The following is an 11,082-nucleotide window of genomic DNA, read 5'->3' as shown; positions in this document are numbered from 1 at the left end:
CAAATAGAAACCCAAATAAAAAGCACAATCCCATTCACAACAGCCACATGCACACAAAAATGAAATACCTCAGCATCTTCCTAACCAGAGAAGTGAAAGACCTTTACAATGAGAACTACAAAACACTGCTCAAAGAAATCAAACGTGACACAAGCAAATGGAAAGCTATCCCATGCTCATGTTTTGAAGAATCAATTAAAATATCCATCCTACCCAAGGAAATCTACAGATTTAATGCAATACCCATTGAATTACCAGCAGCATTCTTCTCAGTCCTGGAAATGACAATACAATAATTCATATGGAAACATAAACGACCATGAATAGCCAAAACAATCCTCAGCAAAAAGAAAAAAAAGCGGGAGTTATCTCACTTCCAGACTTTAAACTTTATTATAAAGCTACAATAATCAAAACAGCCTGGTATTGGTACAAGAACAGGCACACAGACCAATGGAACAGGATAGAAATTCCAGAGGCAAAACCTCAATTTCTCAGCCAACTCATCTTCGACAAAGCCTCCACTATCAGCCACTGGGGAGAGGAGAACCTATTCAGTAAATGGTGCTGGGAATACTGGGTGACCACCTGCAGAAGATTAAAACAAGACCCCTACCTATTACCATACACAAAAATCAACTCTAAGTGGATCAAAGACCTAAACATAAAACCTCAAACTATAAGACCCTTAGAAAATGCAGGAGACACCCTTATGGAAATTGGAAATGGCAACCAATTCCTGACCAAAACCCCAAGTGCCCATGCCATAAGAGATATGATAGACAAGTGAGACCTCATCAAATTGACAAGTTTCTGCAAAGCCAAAAAAAACTATCAAGAGAGTGGAGAGGCAGCCTACTGACTGGGAAAGAGTATTTGCCAACTGTATATTCAACAAAGGTCTAACATCTAGGATATACAAGGAACTCAAACGTGCTGAAAAGAAAAAAACAGCCCCATTACAAAGTGGGAAAAAGATATGAATAGACACTTCTCAAAAGAAGACATACAAGCAGCCAACAGACACATGAAAAAATGCTCAGCCTCACTCATCATCAAACAAATGTAAACTAAAACCACACTGAGATACCACCTAACTCCAGTCAAGATGGCAATCATCAATAACTCAAAAAACAACAGATGCTGGAGATTATGCGGTAAAAAGGGAACACTTCTACATTGTTGGTGGAAGTGTAAACTAGTACAACTTCTGTGGAAAAGATCGTCCTACTAGGAATATACCCAGAGGAACTCAAGTCACTCTATGAAAAAGATACCTGCACACACGTTTATTGCAGCATTATTTACAGTAGCAAAAACATGGAAACAACCGTGCTGCCCATCAAAAAAGAACTGGATTTTTAAAAATACGGTGCATGTAAATGATGGAATATTACACAGCCATAAAGAAGGACAAAATTATGAACTTTACAGCAACTTGGATGGACTTAGAGTCTATAATACGGAGTGATCTATCACAGAAACAAAGAACTGAGTACCACATGTTCTCACTCATAAGCGGACCTTGAGCAATTATCTTAATACTGTAAGAAAGGGATTGGCTGTAGTGAGAAACTGCCAGGGGAATTAGGGGGAGGGAAGTGGGATTGGCAGCAGTGGGAAACTGCCAGGGTGGGGCACAGAACAGAAAGGGGCCCACTATGGAGCATTGCAAACTGTAGGTACCTGAAGGATTAGAACAAGGAAAGAACTCCTCAGGATATAGTAATTATGGGGATGGCAAGCCAGAGATAGATGGTATGTAGAGAGAACAATCAGCAATTTTCCCTGGCTGTCATACAGTAGAGTCACTTCTAACATGATTCAGAGTTAGAGCATCTGTGGCATAAAACTGCAGATAGATTTTAGAGAATGCACTATTTGTTTGTGTGTTGGTTGGTTGTTGGTTAGTTGGTTGTAATTCCCATTGCCATGCATAGTGTTTGATGACCTGGCTCCTGCCTACCTTTTTAGTATAATCACTTACCATTCCCTGCCTCAAACACTTGAGCCTGTGTTTTCTTTTGTGTGCACACACAAACATGCGTTTCTCATGTGCCTTTGCTCATGCTATTTCTTCTTCTGGAAATTTCCACCCTCCTCTTCATTTGGCTACTACTCATCCTTTAAGACTCTGCTTAGGTGTCATCTCCTCCAGGTCTTTCCACAATAGTTCCTCCTCTATTACCACAGATTAGGTTTAGATGCCTCTCCTCTGTATTGCTATGCTATCCTATATTCTTTGTATATTGTGTAAGATTACTTGCTAATAGTTCTCTAGACTGTGAGTTATTTGAAGACAAGAAGACTGCCTGAATCCTTCCTGTATTCCAAGCATCCCACAGAACCTGATGGAGAACAGTAATTCAATAAATGTTTACTAGAACACTTGACTCAGACAGGCTATTTAATGACTTTGTTGGGAAAAAAGGGAAAAGACAACTAGTCCAGAATTCACCCCCAAGAGATCATGAAATACCAGGAGTCTGTTTTCTCTTTTTTGAGCCCTGACTTATAAACTGATGAACAAATTAGGTTTGTGAATTGTTGATTTAGAATTTAAAGAAGTATAGACATTTGGTTGGCAAAAAAAAAGAGGGAACTACATAAACTCAATCACAGGGATATGAATGAACATAATGTGGGAGAACAGAAGACTCAGCTGATTATCAGAGTAATAAGAAATAAAGTTGGAGAGAGAAAGTGTGGCCACTCATGTGCTTTGCAATCCAGGCTTAAGTCGTGTTCCAAAAGGCAATAGTAAAGTGACTGTTAACTTGGGAATGACATATGGCAAGCTCTGTACTAGTTGTGCAAAAACTTCTCAAAATTATAATTAATGACCCCCATGAACTGAGTTGTGCAATGCTGGACTTATAAATATGGGCCATCACATCCAGGACACACACACCAGAGCCATGAATCTGATTCACTTTTTAAAAAAGCATTGTCAGCAATCAAAAGATTTATTTAACAATATCACTAGCAACTATGATTTCGTCCAAGAAACAAAGTTAAAATAAAAACTGATGCAATAGTTATATCCCACATGATTTTCCCTACTCACTAGGACTAAGTTTATGTCATTAATAATGGAAGTCCCTTTAGTCTTATCTTTAGTGACTAAAAATTAAAGGGTCTTATTACCTAAAGTCTGCTTCTAGTCATTTGGGTGTGGAGAATTTGCACAAACAAGAAGGCAATGATTTTAGATTAAAGAATAGATGAATATTTAAGATGATGGATATACCAATTCTCCTGATTTGATTATAAGAATGTATCAAATTATCACATATAATATGTGTCAATTAATATTTAATGAAATAAAATAAATAAAAGGCATTCATACACTCTTATAAAACCAAATGCCTTACTGAGCAACCACACTGTTTTTTTTATCTCTCTCCTGGAAAAACTCTTGTATGTCACTAGCAAAAGTTCATGAGAATGAATCCCACTAGTTAGTCTATAGTAAAAATAAATAAATAATATCAATTTCTATCCTAGGAAACATGTATAATTGAATTATGCCTTTAAAGCTTATAGCTTCAGGTGTTGAAATAAAAAGAAAAAAACTTTGAAAACTAAAACAAATAGGATAGCTTCAAAGTAACTATTTTACATATTAAAAAGCAAACTCTAGCCATAGTTCAAACATTAGTGAATTGTTTCTAGAAAGATTCCTGTAATTCTAAAAAGCAAGACTTGCTTAAGAAAGAAAATCTTGCTGTCAGTCAAGGAGGTAACGAATCTCTAGCTATATCAACTATTGAATGGACAGAGAACACACACACTGCATTCTACAGGATGTAAAGGATAACATGCCAAAGATATCATGAAAGAACATAATAGCTCCTGGTGCATAATCTTGTACTGGTTCTTTCTAAACAGAAAAATAGAATCTTAAATGTCATCCTTATTACATTGGCTGCAGCATTCTGTAAAGCATTTTTAAGTATAAACTTTATATTGTGGTGAAGTACATATTATATATAGCTGTACAACTTGATGAATTTTCACAAACTTAACTTATAAGGGGGGAGACCCAAAAAAATGGAATTATTTTTCAGAGGGCAGGCCTTTTGTACTGCAGGCTTCCTTCCACTAGATAAATGCTCTAGAAACCCATCAGCATCAGTGTGCCAGCTAGCATTGTTGTGAGAGGCTGCATTCGGCTTCAGTGAACTTTTTTTTTAAAAGATTCTTTCAATGTGCTTGTCCATTTCACGATGGGTGATTTATGAGCACCCTTGCCCACACTGGGCTGAGTTTTTAGCAGTTTTTGACCAAAAATAACATAAACCTTGTGTCCCACCTTCCCTATTCACCTGATCTCTCCCAGAGTGACTTTCCTTTTCTTTCCCCAGATGAAAAAAGTCATCAAAGGGAAACATTTTGCCAACGTGGCAGAGGTGAAACAAGAAACATCAGAAGCACTAAAAGGCTCAAAATTGACAAATTCACAATCTGTTTTGAGCAGTGAAAAAAGCATCTTGATAGATGTATTGCATCAAATGAAGACTACTTTGAAGGTGACTGAAGTTAAAACATGTAAGAATAAATACACATTTTTAATGAATAAATTCCATTTCAGGGGGTTCTCACCTCATACATGCAACTAGCAGAAACTTCACAAAATTATATTACCAGAATCCCAGAAGACCTCTTTTTACCCTCCCCAAATTTAGACACTACCTTTAGTTTTAACACCATAAATTAGTCTTCCCAGTTTTTTAAATTTTAACAAATTAAATATTGAAATATGTACATTTAAGTATATGACTTTCCTTTTGACTCAATATTTTGTTGAGGATTCTACCATATTGCTATATAGACCTTTAGTTCATCTATTATCACTCTGTATATTATTACAATGTATGACTATACCAATGTATAATATACTATTTACTTATCCATTTTACTAATTGACATTGGAATATTTCCACATTGGGGTAGGGTTTATTATGAATAGTGCCTCATGAACTTTCTTTTAACATGGGTTGTGGAAGAAAAAGAAAGAAGGTAGAAGGAAGGGAATGTTTGATGGGAAAAGAGGAGAAGTAGTTATTTCCTGAGCCAGGTACTGTGTTAAATGATCTATATTTATGATCTTATTTAATTCTTACAGAACTCCCTTGAGGTAGGAACTATTATAATCCTCCCTTTACTAATAAAGAAGCCAAGGTTCAGAGAAGTTAAGTGACTAGTTCAAATTGAAACAACTAGGGACAGATCTAATATTCGAACCTAGACTATCTGACTATAAAGCCTATGTTCTCAAACCATGTTACTATAAGAAAATAAGTTCACATGTTGAGAAATGTTTTGTCTGTGGCATCCCTTCTATGTGGGACTTGGTAATTAATCAGGATTAAGGATAACAAAGAATGATTAGGCATCATTTGACCTTCCATATCCAACAGAGCACTAAACAAGGATGAAATGGTTCAATCTTTGCTTGAGTTACACTGAACACATTTATTTGTATTCCCTCTTTGAAGGAGAAGTCACAATTTAGACAACATTTGTGCCTCTTTCCCAGCTGAGTTTCACATTCTCAGTGAACAAGGGTCAACTGCCAAAGGTTTGGATTTGGCTGACTCACAGTGTGGACAATCAGTGGTAGGTGTTCAGGGTGAAGGCTGGATTTCAGTAGCTACAGCTTAGAAACCAAAATAGACATATATTTTTCTCTAAAGTATAGCAAACACATAGGGTTTGGAGCCTATGGAACACTCAGATACTTCACTAACCATCCCATGCAATGCATTTTTTCCTAAATATAATTAACCAAATCAAATCCTTAATATAAGACATACGTAAATCAACTGGGCCATGGAACTAATGGGGTTCTTTGACTATTTTTTAAACAAGCAAATAAAAAATTGTCTTCTGCAGGACAGAGGATCTTTCTTCAGTACATTGATACTCAATTATTTCTATTATGCTTAAGCTTTGAATATGTAACCACTAGAGGCACTCTTTAGATTGTTAATAACAATAAATAAACATTTTAATTTGACCCAGTTACCTGATACTATTGTAGTGATGCATTAAAGAAGGGAAATACAAGCGTACCTCAAAGATATTGCCATCTTAGTTCCAGACCACTGCGATATAGCAAGTCAAATGATGCTTTTAGCTTCCCAATGTATATAAAAATTATATTTATACTATATAGTAGTCCACTAGGTGTGCAATAGCATTATATTTTTAAAAACAATGCACATAACTTAATTTAAAAATATTTATTGCTAATAATAATCTGAGTTTTCAGCAAACCATAGTCTTTTTGCTAGTGAAAAGTTTTGCCTTGATGTCAGTGGCTGCTGACTGATCAGGGTGGTGGTTGATGAAGGTTGGAGTAGCTGTGGCAACTTCTTAAAATAGGCCAACAATAACATTTGCCACATGAATTGATTCTTTTACAAAAGATTTCTCTGTAGCATGCAATGCTGTTAGATAGCATTTTACCAACAGAACTTCTTTCAGAATTGTAGTCAGTCCTCTCAAACCCTGCCACTGCTTTATCAACTAAATTTATGTGATATTCAGAATCTCAACAATGTTCACCATATTGTCACCAAAAGTATATTCTACCTTCAAGCAGATTATCTTTCTTTGTTCTTCCTTAAGAAGTAACTCTTTATCTGTTCAAATTTTATCACGAGATTACAGAAATCCGTCATATCTCTAGACAAATTCTAGTTCTCTTGCTATTTCCACCATGTCTACAGTGACTTCCTCCACTGAAATTTTGAACTCCTCAAAGTCATCCATGAGGGTTGAAATCTACTTTTTCTAAACTCCTGGTAATGTTGATATACTGATTTCCTCCCATGAATCACAAACGTTCTTAATGATATCTAGAATGGTGAATTCTTTTTTTGTTTGTTTGTTTGGTTGGTTTTCAATTTACTTAACCAGATCCATCAGAGAAATCAGATCTTGACAGCTATTGTTTCCAAAATGTATTTCTTAAATAATATCTTGAAGTCAAAGTCACTCCTTCTATGGGCTGCAAAGTGGATGCTGTGTTAGCAGGCGTGAAAACGTTAATCTCCTTGTACCTCTCCATCAGAACTCTTGGGTGACTAGGTGCTCTGTCAATGAGCAATAATATTTTGAATCTATTTTTCTGAGTAGTGGGTCTCAACAGTGAGCTTAGAATATTCAGTAAATCATGCTATAAACAGATGTGCTGTCATCCAGGCCTTCTTGTTCCATTTCTAGAGAACAAGCAGAATAGATTTAGCATAACTTCTTAAGGGACCTAGGATTTTCAGAATGGTAAATGAGCATTGGCTTCAACTTAAAGTCACCAAGCTGCATTAGTCCCTAACAAGAGACTTAGCCTGTCCTTTGAAGCTTTGAAGCCAGCATTGACTTCTCCTCTCTAGCTGTGAATGTCCTAGGTGGTGTCTTTCAATGGAAAGCTATTTTTTTGATATTAATCTTTTTTCCTGCAGCCACCACCATAATGATCTTAAATAGATCTTCAGCATAACTTGCTGCACCATTGCCATCAGCACTTGCTATTTCACCTTGCAGTGAATTAGGCTTTGGTTTAAGGTGATCTTGTGGCTAGTTTGATCTATCCAGACCACAGAAATTTTCTCCATATCAGCAATAAGGCTATTTTGCTTTCTTATCATTTGTGTGCTGCCTGGAGTAGCACTTTAAATTTCCTTTGAGAATTTTTCCTTCGCATTTCCAGCTTGGCTTACTGTTGGCACAAGAGGCCTAGCCTTCGGCCTATGTCTATGTTCAACATGCCTTCATCACTAAACTTAATTATTACTGCTTTTGATTTAAAGTGAGAGATTTGCAACAATTCTTTTGACTTGAACACTTAGAGACCATTGTAGTTTACTAATTGGCCTAATTTCTATTGTGTTTCAAGGATTAGGGAGGCCCAAGGAAAAGGAGAGAAATGGGGAACAGCTGGTCAGTGGAACAGCCAGAACATATACAATATTTATCTATTGAGTTCACCATATGGCAGGGTCCATGGCAACCCCCTAAGCAATGACAATGCTAATATCAGAGATCATTGATCACAGATTACCATAAAGGATATAATAATAATGAAAAAGTCTGAAATAGTGTGAAAATGACCAACATATGACACAGACACAAAGTGAACACATGCTGAAAAAATGGCACCGACAGACTTGCTCAAACTGAAGTTGCACAAATTCTTAATTTGAAAAAAAAGTCTTCAAAGAGCAATAAAGTAAAGCACAATAAAATGAGGTACTTAAACTTCACCTTTGATACACTGGTATTTTTTATTTTAAATACATTGCTAGAAGGTATGCCTATTGCTGGTTTAAATCTACAATAATAAACTTTCAGAACTATTTGCCTCATCTCTTTTGCTTTCTCTCCTTAGGAAATCATTCGCTGCATATGATCCATAGAATAATTGTTCTTGCTAACTTCATAAGTAAGAATAAGCATAAAAATCATTTTATCATGGACTTTAACTGCAACCTACCTACTAGAGTCTTTTAAGGAGATAAAAATCAATCAAAAAATAGTTATGCTAATACTATCTGTGTTTATGTGCAGGCATTTTCAATATCTTTTTCTAATGAATAAAGATTAAATTGCATCACAACATATTTTAAAGAATTGGAAAAGGAAGTGCTACAAACAAAACCAGTCATGTATATAAAGTATAGCATTTATTTTTTCTCACTTGGCTGGTATCCTTTAATGTAAAAGTGGTATGCAGTAGAATGTCTAATATGTGAATACTACAATGCCATTCTTTTCTCCTTCACCCGGCACAGCAATGTTCTAGATTCTTTTGCTAAAACAGACATCTGGGGGCTGTTGAGGCATCTTTCATCAGTGCACTTTTTTTAATCACTGAAGATCAGAAATTGATTTGTTTGTGCTTTTCTTTAACTGTCAAATGCTGTCCCTAATGATAATAATGTGACTGTCTCTAACAATAATAACAATAACTACCACCACAACAATATCAACTACCCTTTTTCTGAGTGGCTACCATATGCCATGTACTTTATGTGTGTTATTTTTAATCCTCACAACAATTCCACCAAATAAGTTCTGTAAGTATCCCCATTTTTACAGATTAACAAACAGGCATAAATAGGTGAAATAACTCGCCCACGGTCAAAGGGCTGGAATATATAGGGACTGATATTCAAACCAAGTTCTCTTAACAAAACATGAGATTTTCCCAGTAATCGTGCTATAGTGCTTCTCCTTCCCACCTCAGCCTTTCTTGATTATTCTAGCATTTCTTTCCCTCTTCTCCACATTCTTCCCTCTTGTTGTTTACTTCTATTTCTTCTTTCTCTACCCCATGCCCTGCCTCACTGAGTCCTTTTTTCAAACTGTTTTCGCTTTCTTGGCAGTTCCGCCTCCTCCACAAACCCCTTTCAGTCAGTCTCTCCTCAAAACACAAACAAAGGGTAATTAGTATTCATCACTAGCCTGAACAGATAACACCTTAACACCTGCCAGATATCTCACTGCTTCAAACTGAGGATCCCTCTCAGGAGGCTGCTAAAGAGAGGAGGGGTGGCTCTGTGCATTAGCCAATTGGATTAGTGTCATAGGTTTTCCTACCTATAATCAGGGATCAGTTTATGAAACCATCACCAGGACCTTTGCCAATAACCACGGGAGGAAGGGCTTATAAACAGATGTGGAGTCCAGCTCTATAATCGGTATTCTTATTTACATCAGTGGGGCATAGCAATTCGTTATTGGTAGTTAAGATTTTAGGCTGTCCATGACCCTGTGTTGTTGGGATATTGTTGTTTTCATGTTTAGGAGAGATGATGCACCTGTCTTATAATTACACAACTCCAGCTAATGCTTCAGTGTGGGTTATAGTCTGACTCATTTGTTTAGATCTTTTGTGGCTAGAAATGAACAGAACTATGTGATTAAAACTTACTGAAAAATATTGTTGAAAATGCAGAAAATATTAAACACAGCTTCTTGCTTAGTATCTTTCCATTAAATTATTTTACCACCTTGCATCTGAGGTATGACAAGTGAAATAGGTGCAGTTTGTCCTAGTACTATTTCTCTAAATAGCCAAGAAAAACACATTGCTCTTACATAACTTATTGATGCAAAATAGAGCTGTGGATCCAAAAAACAGCAACTTTTCCTGACATAGGTACTAAATCATATTACCTACTCTGACTAAGATACCTTTAGGAAATAGAAAAACATTCAGATTGATATTCAGTTGATTAAACAGTGATAGGTAAAAACATGGAACTTTTTCATAATTGCTGCCTTTAACCATGAAGTGTTTGTTCCATCTCAGTTTCCTGACCCCTGAAAGCACCTCAGACATATCCCCCAGCTTTTGCTCACTTTTAGGTATTAAAAAGTACAACCTATTCTAAACCATTTTAAAACTTCAACTCAATGCCAGTGTTCTGTTCATCTTCTCTCCTCCACCCAGGAATAGTCAGACTTCAGCTCAATGGACTTGGAATGGTGAGAAAATACCACTTGCTCTTTCATTCCTCCTCTTTCTCTTCAGTACCTTTCTCCTCTGCAGGGTTAGAGTTGAGAAGAGCTACTGGTAGAATCTGCACTCAGCTGTCACTGTGTCTCTGGCTATGAATGGCTGGTTATCAGTGTCCTCTGCATGCCAGGTATCTAAGTCACCGGTGCATGTGAGGACTTCTGGAGCTGAATAAATGCATGGCATCCCCTGCACTGTTCTCTGATATTGTGTTTCAACCTCTTCCAACCTTCCCTCAACTTCCACCTCTGGTAGTAATCCTCAAAGACATTGGCTACTGGAGAAAGCTTCATCAGTTGCCAGCCCTCTTGGGTAGCATACTGGCAAGAACACTCAAGCCTGGCTACCTCTGATAGCATTTATTTGACCAGTTGGAAGCACATACGTACTTTCTGTGACAAATTGTGAGTTCAGGCTGTCCCACTGATATCTTTCGTCTGCTGTTTTCACTGGTTCCTCAAAGAATCATAAGAGACAGATAAGATGGTCCATAAGGTAAGCAGAGGTTAAAACAAAAGAATAAAATGTCAATGTCTCCTTTTGGCCAGGCCCCA

The sequence above is a fragment of the Carlito syrichta genome, unplaced genomic scaffold (assembly GCF_000164805.1).
Source record: "Carlito syrichta isolate Samal-C Ts95f unplaced genomic scaffold, Tarsius_syrichta-2.0.1 Scaffold301922, whole genome shotgun sequence".
NCBI lineage: Eukaryota > Metazoa > Chordata > Mammalia > Primates > Tarsiidae > Carlito > Carlito syrichta.
Note: the sequence above shows the minus strand (reverse complement) of the source record.